Raw genomic sequence first — 14820 nt, 5'->3', positions numbered from 1 at the left:
CCTATACATGAATGTTCACAGTAGCTTTACTTGTAATAATCAGATGCTGAAAATGACCTAAACATCCATCAAAGGTGAATAGCTGAACTGTGCTGCATCCATCAGATCAGATCAGTCAGATCAGTTGCTCAGTCGTATCCGACTCTTTTCGACCCCATGAATCGCAGCACGCCAGGCCTCCCTGTCCATCAGCAACTTCCGGAGTTCACTGAGACTCACGTCCATCGAGTCAGTGATGCCATCCAGCCATCTCATCCTCTGTCGTCCCCTTCTCCTCTTGCCCCCAATCCCTCCCAGCATCAGAGTCTTATCCAATGAGTCAACTCTTCGCATGAGGTGGCCAAAGTACTGGAGTTTCAGCTTTAGCATCATTCCCTCCAAAGAAATCCCAGGGCTGATCTCCTTCAGAATGGACTGGTTGGATCTCCTTGCAGTCCAAGAAACTCTCGAGTCTTCTCCAACACCACACTTCAAAAGCATCAATTCTTCGGTGCTCAGCCTTCTTCACAGTCCAACTCTCACATCGATACATGACCACAGGAAAAACCATAGCCTTGACTAGACGGACCTTTGTTGGCAAAGTGATGTCTCTGCTTTTCAATATGCTATCTAGGTTGGTCATAACTTTCCTTCCAAGGAGTAAGCGTCTTTTAATTTCATGGCTGCAGTCACCGTCTGTAGTGATTTTGGAGCCCAGAAAAATAAAGTCTGACACTGTTTCCACTGTTTCCCCATCTATTTCCCATGAAGTGGTGGGACCAGATGCCATGATCTTCGTTTTCTGAATGTTGAGCTTTAAGCCAACTTTTCCACTCTCCACTTTCACTTTCATTAAGAGGTTTTTGAGTTCCTCTTCACTTTCTGCCATAAGGGTGGTGTCATCTGCATATCTGAGGTTATTGATATTTCTCCCGGCAATCTTGATTCCAGTTTGTGTTTCTTCCAGTCCAGTGTTTCTCATGATGTACTCTGCATATAAGTTAAATAAACAGGGTGACAATATACAGCCTTGACGAACTCCTTTTCCTGTTTGGAACCAGTCTGTTGTGCCATGTCCAGTTCTAACTGTTGCTTCCTGACCTGCATACAGATTTCTCAAGAGGCAGGTCAGGTGGTCTGGTATTCCCATCTCTTTCAGAATTTTCCACAGTTTATTGTGATCCACACAGTCAAAGGCTTTGGTATAGTCAATAAGGCAGAAATAGATGTTTTTCTGGAACTCTCTTGCTTTTTCTATGATCCAGCGGATGTTGGCAATTTGATCTCTGGTTCCTCTGCCTTTTCTAAAACCAGCTTGAACATCAGGAAGTTCACGGTTCACATATTGCTGAAGCCTGGCTTGGAGAATTTTGAGCATTACTTTACTAGCGTGTGAGATGAGTGCAATTGTGCGGTAGTTTGAGCATTCTTTGGCATTGCCTTTCTTTGGGATTGGAATGAAAACTGACCTTTTCCAGTCCTATGGCCACTGCTGAGTTTTCCAAATTTGCTGGCATATTGAGTGCAGCACTTTCACAGCATCATCTTTCAGGATTTGAAATAGCTCAACTGGAATTCCATCACCTCCACTAGCTTTGTTCCTAGTGATGCTTTCTAAGGCCCACTTGACTTCACATTCCAGGATGTCTGGCTCTAGGTCAGTGATCACACCATCGTGATTATCTGGGTCGTGAAGATCTTTTTTGTACAGTTCTGCTGCATCCATACCACTCAGCAATAGAAGGCAAGGAACTACTGATCCATTCAAGAACTTGGATTAATCTCCAAGAATTATGCTGAATAAAAAAACAATCTGAAAAGTTTACATACTGTATGACTCCGTTTACATAACAGTCTTAAAATGACAAAATCACAAAAATGGAAAATAGACCAGTGGATGCCAGGAGTTAATGGGATGGAGGTGGGGAGGAAGGGAAGTGGGTGTGACTATAAAAGGGCAACTTGAGGGATCCAGGTGGTGATGGAAGTGTCCTGTATCTTTACTGCATCAGCATCAACATTCTGGCTGTGATATTGTACTACAGGTTTGCAAGATGTTACCATTGGGGAAGGAGGAGGGCATGGCAATCCACTCCAGTATTCTTGCCTGCAGAATTCCATGGACAGAGGAGCCTGGTGGACTATAGTCCACAGGATCATGAAGAGTCAGATAAGACTGAAGCAACTTAGCACACATGCACACACCATTGGGGAACCTGGGTAAAATGTACATGAATCTCTTTGTATTATTTCTTACAACTGCATGTGAATTTGCAATTATCTTAACATGAAAACACTTAACTTCCAAAACCAGAACAAAACACATAGGAAATGTCATGAAAGAATGTTGAAACATTGAAATGTTGAATGAATTCCAACATCATGTTCAAATACAAAGGCAAAATTTTACTGAGTGTTAATATACATTAAGCAACAGGAGACAAAAACAATTTTAATGATTTGAGAAGTCAGGGATTCAGTGAATAATGACCACTTTATAGTCACAAACATTGCTTTTAAGTATTAGAAAGGTTTGATATTCATCTTCAAAATGTAAAGAAATATCATTTTCAAAGCCTGGCACTGTTTCTACTATTGAATTCTACATGCTTCTCTTCATTCTCTACTACTTGAGGAACTGAGCCAAAACCATCCCAAGCAATAAAAGGTGCTCTGGTTGCCAAGAACACTATTAATTCACATTATTTAAACCATTTCACCAACAGCCCTTGTTTTATAGCATCCCATACAGATTTGACCTATTCACACACTTGATAATTTGCAAGCCTCTTCCCTCTTCCTTTTGATATCACTTCAAAGCCTGCATCTGTTGTCCCCAGTTTCCTTCTGAGTCTCATAAGTGGTTTCTCCACAGTGTGTCTCAGTTACTTTAGTAACTCACCAGGGTGCACGAGACCACATGTTGGCTGTCCACAGTTTAAATTCTTCCTTGTTCATCCAACTTGAGGATGAACCAGGGATTCTTTCTTCTGATCTGAATACAGCTTTCTTTAAAAAATTAGAGAAAGTGGCAAATTTCATGCCATTAGCAAAACATGAGTTATAATTCTTCATATGTCTAGAAGTTTGAATAGTGGAATATTACACAAATTTGGTACCTTTGGAGTTAGTTTGATGACACACTAGGCATCAGAGGGACTTAGGCCCCTGGTAATATTCACATATCCATTTGTATTAGTTACTATCTAACAAATTACCCCACAACTTAGTGACTAAAAGCAACAATAAACATTTATTATCTCACAGTTTTTGTGGATCAAAGAGTGTCTTACCTAAAACATTCTGGTTCAAGGTCCATGATGTGAACCAGAACCAATGCTCAAATCCTCCAGCCAGGCAGGAGGACTTCCCTCTTACTCTGGGGAGCTCAGTGATCTTTGTGCTATTCACTGCCAACTGATTGGATGAGGCCTAATCACTTTGGGGAGGGCAATCTTCTTTACTCAGTCTAAGTATTCAAATGTTAATCTTGTCCAAAACATCCTCGCAGAAAACATCCAGAATCATGTTTGACCAAATCTGGGCACCCTATGGCCTGTCAAGTTAACAAATAAAATTAAGCATCACACCCACTGTTTCTCTATTAACATACTGACATTAATTATGACCCCATCCCCTCCTAAGTATTTTACTTGCCTACTCCCTGCCCATCCACCGTAATGTATGAGTTCTTGATTCCATCATCACCCTGTTCCTGATCACCTATGATGCATTTCCTACCTCTCTTTCCACGCCTCAAGTCTCCTTTCTACCACCACACACTTAAGCTTCCAGCCTTAATGCCTCGATGTTGGTGAAATATCTAATATTGTAAATGTTTTAAGTAGTAGATTATCATTATGCTTTCCCTTCTGGAATGAATGGGCTGTCTCACAAATCCTTAGTTAACATTCACATGCTTATTTTCCAGTGATTCACAATATCCACTTAGATGGCATATCTCCAGTGCAAGACATTGTTCACAAGGACTAAGGATGCTTCATATTCTCCAGTTTTATTTAAGAGTTTTCTTTATATTATCTGCAGATAACGCACATGGTTATATTGCTGAGGCCCTATATGGCCAAAATGACTATATTTTGTTCTGGAATAAGAATTACATTTTTCTTAATATAATTTACTTACATAATAGAGGCTTTTCCCTTAATTATTATCTTCTATCTTCCAATGTTATTGATGAAACACCTAATGCTAACTCCATTTTTTTTCCCTCACATGTAATTAAAGAGCCTCTTGATGAAAGTGAAAGAGGAGAGTGAAAAAGTTGGCTTAAAGCTCAACATTCAGAAAACGAAGATCATGACATCTGGTCCCATCACTTCATGGCAAATAGATGGGGAAACAGTGGAAACAGTGAGTGACTTTGTTTTTCTGGGCTCCAAAATCACTGCAGATGGTGACTGCAGCCGTGAAATTAAAAACGCTTACTCCTTGAAAGGAAAGTTATGACCAACCTAGATAGCATATTCAAAAGCAGAGACATTACTTTGCCAACAAATGTCCATCTAGTCAAAGCTATGGTTTTTCCAGTAGTCATGTATGGATGTGAAAGTTGGACTGTAAAGAAAGCTGAGCGCCAAAGAATTGATGCTTTTGAACTGTGGTGTCAGAGAAGACTCTTGAGAGTCCCTTGGACTGCAAGGAGATCCAACCAGTCCATCCTAAAGGAGATCCGTCCTGAGTGTTCAATGGAAGGACTGATGTTGAAGCTGAAACTCCAATACTTTGGCCACCTCATGCGAAGAGCTGACTCATTTGAAAAGACCCTGATGCTAGGAAAGATTGAAGGCAGGAGGAGAAGGGGACGACAGAAGATGAGATGGTTGGATGGCATCATCAACTCAATGGACATGAGTTTGGGTGGACTCCGGGAGTTGGTGATGGACAGGGAAGCCAGGAGTGCTGCAGTTCATGGGGTTGCAAAGAGTTGGACATGACTGAGTGACTGAACTGAACTGAACATGTTTTGAATTTTTTTTTCTGAATGCTTACATGTATTATTCACTTTATCTTATCAGGAAACTCTCTGGAATATGTTTATAAACATGTTTGATTTTGTTCATTGTGCTTGAGACTCAGAGAGACTATTGAATATGCAAAGTCAAGTGTTTCTTCAACATGGGGTGGTCTTCTTGCATTGGCTCCTTAGTTACTATTTGCCCATCTATTCCTTTTCTTCATTATAGATTCCTACAATTTATGTTAGACATCCTGCTTCTTGTGCTTCTCATCTTCTCACTCATAATTTCTCATCAGTTCTCTGGCTCTGTTTTGTGAGAGGTTTATTCCACCACATCTTTCAAACCAGAGATACATTTGGGCCCCAGTAAAGGTGATCCTTTTACAATTCATCCCCTGAAGTCTTAAATCAGAATTCATGCATTTTATTTTTGGACTTTTGTGTTGTAACCTCATCTCTTTGAAAGTTCTCCTCCTATTCTTACTGAAGTTCTCAAGTTATTCCATCAGTTCTGCCTCAAGACAAACCATTCATGTTGCTCACCCTGACTTCCCTCTGCAGTCCTGAACCCCCCTAAGTGGATTGCAGTTCCCTCTGCCCACTCAAGGTTGTCACACGCCTTCAGGTTAAATAGTAGGGAGCCCCAGATCAGAGGTGGCCTTGCTGTTGTAGGAGCCAGAAAGGGTTATGTTCCCAGCTGGGAATGGACAGAGGGATTTTCTAGTGGAAGTAGACCTCTCCCCCAGCAGCAATTTCAGCTCATAATTAAGCTGCTTTGCCAAATCCAGGGCCAACTTATTCTAATGTCTCCTTGAAGGACTTCATGTATACAGCCTTTCCCTCAGAGTCTGGTTAGCAAAGGATGCAGGACTGTAGAGCATCCTGAAACAGAGAACAGAGAGGATGGATCTGTGGATGGAAAATAATCAAATGCTTGGAGTAAGACATGAAGGAAGGAGGACTTTAGAAGCTCTTTCCAGAATTGGCTCAGAGGGAAAAGCATCTGCCTGCAATGCGGGAGACCTGGGTTCGACCCCTGGGTCAGGAAGATCCCCTGGAGAAGGAAATGGCAATCCACTCTGGTACTTTTGGAGCAGTCCCAGCTCCTCAGAGCTGCATAGGAAGTGGACCCTGTTCCTGCTGACGTCTCTGTTGTCCTGGCCTAGATCACCTTGCATACCACCTCTGTTCCTATTCCAGCACACCTGCGAACACATCTTTGGATCACAGTTCAGGGCTGCAGCTGTGAGGGGTGAGTTTAGTGCATGGACTGAGGTTGCCACTGTATGAATTTGGTGAAGGAGTGAATCGATGAACAGCACCTTGGGATCACAGCATTTTTTATTTGAGAGGAAATGAACCCCTGTCTCTCTTTTTATTAAGTGTTGCAGCATTTTCCAGGACAGAAGGCACAGTTTACACCTGAGTCAGGGCCATCTCAGAGGCAACTCCAGAGACCACAGCTGGCTTTGGAGAGGTGAGAAGAGCAGTGTATCAGTCAGGGCAGGCCGCTGTGACAAAAGCAGCAGACATTTATTTCTCATAGTTCTGGAGGTTGAAGTCTGAGATCCCGGTGTCGGCAGGGCTGGCTTCCTCTGAAGCCTCTCTCTCTGGCTTGTAGACAGCTGTCTTCTCCCTGTGTCTTCACATGGACTTCCTTCTGTGTGTGTCTCTGTCCTAATCACTTCTTTTTATAAGGACTCCGGGTAGCTTGGTGTCCCTTGTAGGTCATTGGGCCTACCCTGATGACCCCATTTAAACCTAATTTTCACTTTAAAAGCTTTATTCCCAAATATAGTCATATTCTGAGATACTGGGGGTTAGGAATATGTATTTTGGAGACTATAACTCAGCCCATAACGGATGGTTGCCTCCCTCTGCCCCCCACTCCCTTGGGTTTCTGGAAAGTGAAAGTGAAGTCACTGTCATGTCCTACTCTTTGTGACCCTATGGACTGTAGCCTACCAGGCTTCTCCTTCCATGGGATTTTCCAGGCAAAAGTACCAGAGTGGATTGCCATTTCCTTCTCCAGGGGATCTTCCCGACCCAGGGGTCGAACCCAGGTCTCCCGCATTGCAGGCAGACGCTTTTCCCTCTGAGCCAATTCTGGAAAGAGCTTCTAAAGTCCTCCTTCCTTCATGTCTTACTCCAAGCATTTGATTATTTTCCATCCACAGATCCATCCTCTCTGTTCTCTGTTTCAGGATGCTCTACAGTCCTGCATCCTTTGCTAACCACCAAATAGTCCACAGCTTGGACAGCCTTCTCCATCCTTAGGCTACTCTGTGATCAAAGGACCCTCTGGGACTGATATCTGTCTCTACTGTTTCAGACACTGATCAGTCTGGTTCTTCCCGTGTAATTCCAGGCTGTGGACCCTCTGACATACAGGAACATCAGGGCAGGCCATGCTTGCCTGACAAGCGAGCTGACAGTGCCTGCTTTCCCTACAAGTCTATGCTGACCACAGGGAACATCTCAAGGAAATGACCAACTCAAGTCAGATATGAACTTCAGTGTTATCAATATTCGTGCTGGCCAGGTCCAGATAAACTGCTCTTAGGAAGAGCTGTGGACTAAACTACTTTTAGGCTGAACATTCTTACTTCAGATCAGCACTGGGATCTGATGGCCTTACTCCAGGGGCCACTTAATCAGACACCCGTTGCAAAGGCACTTTCATGGCTGACGACAGCAACTCCACACACAGGATCTCTACACACAGCCAGAACCACTGGCTGCTGTCACTGAGGTCGGCAGACTACTTTTGGAGGAGTCACAGGGCACTTGCTGGAGATTTCTAGTTCTTTACAGGCAGAATGCTGCTGCTGCTGCTGCTAAGTCACTTTAGTCATGTTCGACTCTTGCAACCCCATAGATGGCAGCCCACCAGGCTCCGCTGTCCCTGGGATTCTCCAGGCAAGAACACTGGAGTGGGTTGCCATTTCCTTCTCCAATGCATGAAAGGGAAAAGTGAAAGTGAAGTCACTCAGTCGTGTCCGACTCTTAGCGACCCCATGGTGGACTGCAGCCTACCAGGCTCCTCAGTCCATGGGATTTTCCAGGCAAGAGTACTGGAGTGGGGTGTTAGAGGCAGAATAGGCTAGTATCAAAAACACACAATCTGGACTTTGCCTAGCTTTGAGTGCTGAGTCTGCTGGGTATTGGATGTGTCAAGTACTGGGTATTTGACCTCTTTGGGTCTCCGTTTACTCTTTTTATTTATTTATTTGGCCACATCAAGTCTTAGTTGCAACACGGGAACTTCTTTGCATCTTGCAGGATCTTTCACTGCAGTGCATGGGCCTAGCTTCCCCAGAGCATGTGGGATCTTCATTCCCCAGCCAGAGATAGAACCTGCATCCCCTGCATTGCAAGGCAAATTCTTAACCACTGGACCACCCAGGAGGTCCCAGCCTCAGCTTACTCTTCTGTGAAGTGGAAACAATTATAAAACTTATTCCCTAAGGTCATTGGGAGGGTTAAGTATAGCCATCTTTAGAAAGCATTTAAAGAGTGTCTAGTGCCTGGAAAATCCCATGGACGGAGGAGCCTGGTAGGCTACAGTCCCTGGGGTCTCGAAGAGTCAGACACGACTGATCGACTTCACTTTCACTTTTCACTTTCATGCATTAGAGAAGGAAATGGCAACCCACTCCAGTATTCTTGCCTGGAGAATCCCAGGAATGGGGGAGCCTGGTGGGCTGTCGTCTATGGGGTCGCACAGAGTCAGACACGACTGACGCAACTTAGCAGCAGCAATGTGTAGTAAGTGTTTTACAAGTGTTTCTTGGAATCATTATTAAGGTGCTTTTACCACTTTTAATACACACCTGTGGAGTTGATTGCTTTCCTCTAAACTATGCTCAGTCTTACGATGCATTGTGACCAGTGAGGGCTGATCACATTAGCCACTGCTGCGGTTTTAGCCGAACCACTTCCTGTGGAGGCCCCAACACCCAACAATTCTCTCATCTAACTCTGAAGGGACCCCCACTCCCATCAACACTCCCCACTGCATGCTTTGCCGGGGATGAAGTTTCACACACTGTTGGCCCTGTGTAGACGTTCACAGACATGTTGGCAAGGACAGGCCTCCCTGCTTTCCCAAAAAAAGGGGAGTATGGTAACCAAACAAGCTGTAAAAACAGTATTTGAAGTGTTACGGAGAGGCTAGGGTATGAAATAGAGTGTTCTGTTCCTATCTAGCTGAAGGTGTCCCACAGATTGTTGCAGAGGTCCATCTCTAACATTAGTCAAGCTACCTAGAAACTGGTTTGAACAGTCAGGGTTTATATTTAAGTTGATTTCATTCTAGGCACTTCTTTGCAGCAGCTAATTATCTCTTTCTAAAGGAAACTTTCCTCTGAGGATCTTAAGACATCTTATATCCATTACGAACTCCTCCTGCACCACGCCCAGTACGTATCTGCCCATGCTTGTTTTTGCATGCACCCTTGATGATGGCAGACAGCAACAGCAAGGAAGATGAAAATGCACATACAATCCTGGGATGAGGAGTCTTGATTTCTTTCTCCACCAGACTGTTATCAGGCAGCCAAGTCAGATTTAAGCTTTATTACCCTCTCCCAGGCTCTATCTGGGGGGAGGAGGTTATAAGTAAGCAGTGGTTAAATCCAGGAAAAAGAAGAGAATAGAAATTAGAGAGAGCACCTCCTCCACTCCCACCTGAGTGAGAAAGCAGATCTAGGCTGGTAGCCCTAGGCCAGATCTATCCAGGAAGGCTGGTACGTCCCAGAAAATCTCTCCATCCCCCTGGCTTTCAGCTTCACCTGCAATGTTCAGAAAATGAAATCAAATATCATGACTCTGTTGTGGGGCAAGAAATTGCACGAACCAGGGCAAGTAAATATAGGAGAGCCAAGGAACCTACACACATCCAGAAATGACGTGTGTTACCCGGATGCCCTCAAAGAGCCAGGATGATGGGAAGAAATCTCACAGTTCAGAGAAAAGCCTGATAGTAGAAAAGATGAAAAAAGACATTCTCTAACAATCCAGAATATGGGAGAGGAGGAAGGCGATCAAATATGCTCTCTGCTCCCTCAGAGTGTCTGAGTTGCTCTTTCCGTAAGCAGAAAGAAAAGCTCTTTGAAAAGGCAATGATTTGCTTAGAAAACATTCATTTAAAATGTCTTGCAATTATTGACACTCTCATTAGATCTTGGCAGGAGCACAATATCATTGCTCAAGTCCCACGTGTACTTGCCGCTAGAAGAATCTCGTTGGTTACAATGGAAAATAAAGTGAAAGTCCAAGGACATGATGGGAAGTTGATTGCCCTAAGATTAAGGAAGCTGGTATCTGTGTTTGTCATCCACCTCCCAGCCTGCATCACCCCCCCTCCTTGTACACACACACACACACACACACACACCCACTTACATGCTTGAGCTCAGCTGGGCAGCCATCCAAATGATTCATATTAAATTCTAGCTATATTCAGCACAAAGTCATCTAACATCAGAGGATCAAAGTTACATCAACGAACAAGCACTGGGGAATTGATAAGCAGCTAAAATTAGGTCATTGCATAGCAGCGGCTTTTGATGGATGAAGTGAAATTTAGCCACAGGTTTGCTATTTAAAGATCTGTTACAGCATCCTTTCCTGTAGCCACAATGAACACACAACAAAGTATAAGGCCTCTGATGAAACGTTTAATCATCACTGTTCTCTCCACCATCTGTGGCAGAGATTTACACGTTCCTTAACAGCACAGTCAGCTCTCGGGCTGGGCTACATAAATAAATGCATTTTAATTCCTACATCTAGAGCCTAACAGGGGCTATTTCTTCCTCCTTGGGGTAAATTCTGTAAAGTTATTTTAATCACAGTTTAAAAAAAAAAACAAAAAAACAGGAAGAAACAAAAGGTCCAAAATGGAGTCACTTGTACTAAGCCCCATGTCAACAAACTGAGACTTATTACCTAACCCAAATGCAATTTCAGCTTTTCCCAGAAATATCACCTTTAACCAGTTAGTCTGAGATTACCTGGTCAGTACTAGTGAGGTGATCTTCCCAATAGACCCTGTCTTTTCCCCATAGTGAGGTGATCTTACTCTTTGCTAGAACCTTCCTCTTCCCACCCCCTTATGCCTATGAAAGCCTTATTTTGTGCAGATTCTCAGAGCTCCTTTCTGTTCACTAGATGGGATGTTGGCTGATTGAGGAATGATTGAATAAAGTCACTACGATCTTTAACTTTCTTCAATTTTTTTTTTTTTTTGAGCATCACTTTTAAAAGCATTCCACACAACATTCCAAATCCTGACCCAGCTCAGTGTTTTAAAATTCCTCATCTACTTAAACACAACTCTCAATTGCCAAATGTATTTTTCAACTTGTCCCAGTTTCCTTATTTCTTTGTTTTGCCTTTTCCTTCCATTTTAGAAACATACACCTTCCAGAATGGCTCATTTCCCTCTCATCTTTGGTTTGTTTCTATTTCTGGATACACAGGATAGGGGATCCTGTTTAGTCGGATCTCAGTTAGCTGTGGCTAAGGCCCCCAGCCTATGTGATGGTCACTGGTTTTAGTTCCATAACCCCAAGGCCACACTTGGAACCAGGAAAGGGCTTCAGATCAGTGTGTCCTGTCCAGGCAGCACTACCTCAGAGGACTGACTGCCCATCCAGCCTCCACTGTCCTCTAGGTCCAAGGGGGCTATGACGGAGCCAGGCTCTCCCAATGCCGCCAACGGCACCAAGGGATTGCTGAGCCTCCCCAAGTATTGGACTCAGAGGGAAAGGCAGCAGAGTCACAACACATTGAGAAATGAGACAAGGGTTCTATGGACAAAGGCAAGTGCAGGGGGCAGAATAAGCCCCTTTGGAGAGACCTGCAGGACAGCCTTGCCATAGGAGACAGGCTCCAGCCAGGCTTGGCAGGGCTCTGGAGGCTGCCCGGGCCCCAGGGAGAGGCAGGCGTGGGGAAGGCTTGGGATGGAAGCGCACTGCCATGATGGCCTCCAGTGGCCTGTGCAGCCTGAATTCCTTGGCACACCCAGGGAGGGGGCTGCCCCAGGAGCCCTGGGCTGGAAGACAATCCTGGGGGAGCCACCAGGGTTGGGAGCTGTCAGAGGGTAGTGGTCAAGCAGAGGCTTTCCTGGATGCCTCCTATCACCCCTTCCCAGCTCATCCCAAGAGGGACACAAAGGATTTCCAAGCCTGTCCCTCCTGTTCAATGACCAGGACAGTGATTGATTATCTTGTCGGCACAGAAACATCGCCACGCCTGGCTTTTCATAGGGCAAATCCCACACCATGTGCTTCCCATTCTCAAATCACTGGAGGCCTGTTCTCATTGTATTAACTGGATGCTTTAAATGCAGCAGCTTCTATAATACAATCCTACAGGCATTCATCAGAGAGCCCACTGCAGGCAGCAGGAGGTGGGTGTGTGGTTGTCCCCAGTTCCGTGGTTTCCTGTGGGGTGGCTGGGGTGGGGTGAAGCTGTAGGGGGACTTGGGGAGAGCACTCAGGAAGCCAGGCTGACATAGGGTGGCGGTGGAGGGGGGTTGTGGAAGTAGAATGGGGAGCAGTTCCTCACGTTCAGATGAAAGAAGCAACACAGACTTGATTTCCTAGAATCAGAAAGTACATTGGTGGATGATGAGGGGTAAAAGCGGGGTGGAATGGGGATTTAGTGTTTAATGGGGACAGTTTCAGTTTAGGAAGGTGAAAATTTTGGGAGATGATGATGGTGAGAGTTTCATAACAATGTGAATGTACTTAGTGCCACTGAACTGTACAGGTAAATATGGTTAAAATGGTATGTTTTATATTATGTGACTTTTTCCACAATAAAAAAAATTTTTTTTAAGACTTGATTTCAGCATCTGCCTTGAGTTCCACCAGATAACATTCTAGGACAGACTGTGTATTTGTGGGGAGGGAGGGTTATTCCCAGAGTAGAGGAATCAGGTGGATGATGGGGGAACTGGATATGAGATGGGATAGAGAAGGGAGCAAAAATATTGTTGTCACCGTGACAACTGAGCCCGATCCCACTCAGGACCCTGGAGTTGACCAACTGACTCAAAGGGTTGACCAGGAAGTAAGTGAAAATCCTTCCAGTCCTTCCAGTGGGACGATCTGAGTGGACTGCAAACACCGCACATCACTTTCTTTCATACATGCCACAAACACTTCATTTGTGTCGTTCCTTTGCCTGTTGCTAGAATGGCTTTGCTGAATGCTCTCCTGGGGAAAAATCACTTAATTGTTTCCATTTTGCCAATTATCTACTTATGGGTCACTGTTTGCTTCCTATGATATAGCAGCTTTACTAATTAAAATGATTAACCTTGGGTGGAAACATAGCCTGAATTTATGCAAATTATATGAAACAGTGGCTTGCATGGAGGGATAAAGAACAGCCTAAGGGACTTCTGGGCTGTGGAAGACTGACAGCCCCAAAGGCAACCTCCAGAGCTGTTCTTCCACTGGGTCCAAGGGCTGCTAATGTCCAGGGTCCAGGGCAGTACTCTCACCCTGAATACACATGACCACCACCGAGGCCATCTGGAACCCCAAACAGATCACTGCAGGACGTCATGGGGTGAGACTTTCCACAAGTACTCTGGGAACTCCAGCAAGTGAATGAAGTTGAGAATCCCTGATCTGGACCACAGTCTTTGACTGGGGAGCAGAGACTGCTTTCTTCCCGAAGTGAATTCAGAAGCAAATTCAGGTCGAGTCATACACACTTGTCCCCTTCTAATCACAAGTGATAACAAATAGTAACAGATCAGAGGAAAAAAAGAGTCTTATTTGGGAAGAGTCCTCTCTACAGCCTCAGTTGTCCCCAACCTCCGCTTCTATGGGACATTCCTGGGGCATTAAGAAATATACATGCCCAGAACCTTCCCCCAGAGGTCCCAACTTAAAGGGTTTAGATGTGGTCTGGACCTTTCCCAGGGACTCCTATGCCCCATCCCCCAACTTTCTGCCGACCCGGGTGTGCAGGTGCACCGCCAGGCCCCATGACTCCTTGGGTTATTTAGAGTGGCCAAAGTGCGCACAAGGGCTGTTCAAAATCCCAATGTATCCATTTACTCAAATAGTCACTGAGGTCATACTCTATGCCCTGAACCATGCTAGGTGGTTGACACAGAGCTGTGGGCAACAAAGACCAGATCCCTACCCCAAGTCCTTATTCTATCCTGTTCTGTGCCATTCTATTCTATTTTACTCATCTATTTATTTTACTCTATAGGACTATATTTTAAATTTTATTTCATTGAAGTATAGTTATTTACAATGTTATGTTAATTTCTGCTAAATAGCAAAGTGAGTCAATCATACATAAATATATATACACTCTTTTTCATAGTTTTTCCATTATGGTTTATCACAGGATATTGAGTATTGTTCCCTGTGCTATACAGTAGGACCTTGTTGTTTATCCGTTCTATAGATAATAGTTTGCTTCTGTTAACCCCAAACTCCCAGTCCTTCACTCTGCCACCCTCCTTCCCCTTGGCAACCATAAGTCTTTTCTCTTTGTCTGTGAATCTGTCTCATATACAAGTCATATTTTAGATTCCAAACATAAGTGATATCACATGGTATTTGTCTTCCTCTTCCTGACTTACTTCATTGAGTATGATAATCTCTAGATTGATCCATGTTACTGCAAATGGTATTAGTTCATTCTTTTTATGGCTGAGTAATATTCGATTGGGTACATGTACCACATCTTCTTTATTCATTTATATGACTATATTATGGTCCTCACCATAATCTTATAAACAAAGTAATTGAAAATGGCAAGACATCTTATGAGTGAAGCAAACAGAATGCTGAGATATAAAATAATTGGTGGCAGGTCCT

Source organism: Bubalus kerabau, chromosome 4 (genome assembly GCF_029407905.1).
Source record: "Bubalus kerabau isolate K-KA32 ecotype Philippines breed swamp buffalo chromosome 4, PCC_UOA_SB_1v2, whole genome shotgun sequence".
NCBI classification, from domain to species: Eukaryota; Metazoa; Chordata; class Mammalia; order Artiodactyla; family Bovidae; genus Bubalus; species Bubalus kerabau.
Note: the sequence above shows the minus strand (reverse complement) of the source record.